Below are 2,350 nucleotides of genomic sequence, written 5' to 3' on the forward strand. Positions count from 1 at the left end.
GGGGGGGGGGGGGGGGGGGGGGGGGGGGGGGGGGGGGCCTGGACAACAGCTTCCCAGAATACAGATCAAATCACAGAACACTTCTCAAAGTAAAGCTACACATCAGGGCTTATATAGCCTTCTCCTGGCTCGGAGAATGTAACAACCTTTTGGACCCACTAGCCAATCAAAAAGTATCAACTGAAAAACAAGCCTCCCACCCCAGGCTTCAGGTGCACTTTAGCCTAGGAGCAGGGAAGATCTTCCAAATTTGCATTCCCATTACAGAACCATATAGGTAAATTGTTTATAACAGCCAGAATATTGGGGAAAAATGAAATATAAAAAACTTATTCATCCAAGGAAAAGGTGTATTCACACATTTTCTTTCTTTCAGATTGGGATACCAAGTCTCAGACCAAGGAGTCAGTTCCAAAGATGTTTATTTCTGTGGAAAATTTAGCCCATCAAAAGTACTTGTGGGATGATCTATGTATCTCTAATATGGGGAAATCCTGGGACTATTATGGCAGGTTAAAGAAAGAGCGGAACAGTGGGGAAAAACACTCTAGACAAGGAAAAGTAATGCAAACAGAACCTGCCCATGAAGTAAGAGGCCCTGAACACAGTAAATACAGCCCAGTCCTTTTTCTGCAATGGGGATTATCTGTAGTAATAAATCTCCATAAAGGTGATATCCAGAGAAGGAGCCTCACCATGGGTCAGACCAAAGACAATGTAATCAAATCTATTCACAAAAGAAATGTCAGAAAGCCTTCAGTTATGATTTTGATCCCATTAAAAAATACAGAACACGTGCTAAACAGAAACTCCATGAAAGCAGGAATTCTTTCCTTCCAAATAACAAACTGAGTCTATATCAGAGTACTGATATAGGATGAAAGTGTTCTGAATTGAGTAAATGTGGGAAGACATTCCATCAGAAGGCAGATCTTACACAGCACTTTAGTATTCAGAGTAAAAAGAAATCCTATAAATGCAGTGAAGGTGGAACAGCCTTCCAGCAGAAGGTAAGTCTTACTCTGTACTATAGAATCCATTCTGGAGAGAAACCTTTTGAATGCAGTGACTGTGGAAAGGCCTTACACCAGAAGATTGATCTTATACGACATCGTAGGATTCGTACTAGAGAGAAACCTTTTAAATGCAGTGATTGTGGGAAAGCCTTTCCTCAGAGCACAGCACTGACTCGACATCAGAGAACTCATACTGGAGAGAAACCCTTTGAATGCAATGAATATGGGAAGACTTTCTCACAAAGCTCTAAACTTTCTCTGCACCAGAGAAGTCATATGGGAATAAAACCTCACCAATGCAGTGTTTGTGGAAAGGCATTCTCCCAGAACTCTGATCTAACTTGTCATGGTAGTATTCATACTGGAGCGAAAATTTATGAATGTAATGAATGTGGAAAAACCTTCACCTGGGATACAGGCCTGTTCAAGAAAAATCTTTTGAATGTAATGATTGTGGGAAGGCATTCTGCTGCATTACAGCTCCTAGTCAACATTGTAGAATTTATGATGGAGAGAAACTTCATTAATAAAATTATTAAAGCAAAACTTCTTTTGAAGAGACTGATAAGTTTAATTGGAAAGGAACCATGGAATTACAGTTGACGTGGAAAGCCCTTTAGTTAATGATGATAAACCATTTCTCCTCAGTAGAGGGGGCATTGGATAGAGATGCAAACAGAGCATGTACTTTCACAGGTAACAAATATGTTGAACTTATTTTCCTTGATAATATTCAATTGTTATAAGGGAATTCTTTATTGGGGAGGGGAGAATCAGTGGTCAGTGACAACAATGTGTCCACAAAGTAAAGGGACCACGAATAAAACAAAACGCTGTCGTCCTTCAGCCAGAGCACACAACTTCCTGAATATCATGCTTCCAGTATGAAAGATCGACTTGGGGAGACAATGGTCTTGGTAAGTAGATGAGGTTAGAACAGTTTAGTGGCTGGTTGAGTAGTTATGAATGGTTTAATAGCAGCTTGGAAAGCAGTCACCCCTCAAGTGCCTTTAAGGATTCTGCTTAGCCTGTTTCCATTTAACATTTTTTTTTATCAATGTCTTGATATATGCAAAAGCCTATAAAATTTAAAGCACTGTATACATTTGAGCTCTTGTTATTAAAGGCATGGATGGTATGCTTATCAGAATTATTGTTAGATCAGGAAAATGGAGCATTGTTTTGTTGCTTCCCTTCTACCCTTCTTTGAGTAAAGCTGGAGACTACCAGAAGGGAAGGAAAGGAGGGTGTTTGTTTTAAGCATGATGAATAGGTAGGACGTAGGACATGTGCTAAGGCTTTACAGATAGCATTTCCCATTATGATCCACATTT

At 39.8% G+C, this 2,350-nt stretch overlaps 1 pseudogene; it reads left to right on the forward strand.

The window, feature by feature from the left end:
* LOC138167639 (zinc finger protein 184-like) overlaps window positions 1-2,117 on the forward strand; it is an 89,582-nt pseudogene extending 87,465 nt beyond the window's left edge.
* Window positions 2,118-2,350: the final 233 nt, after the last annotated feature.

This window comes from Petaurus breviceps, unplaced genomic scaffold, assembly GCF_028583685.1.
Source record: "Petaurus breviceps papuanus isolate PSGF00001 unplaced genomic scaffold, PetGlider_PUasm1.0 243, whole genome shotgun sequence".
Lineage (NCBI taxonomy): Eukaryota > Metazoa > Chordata > Mammalia > Diprotodontia > Petauridae > Petaurus > Petaurus breviceps.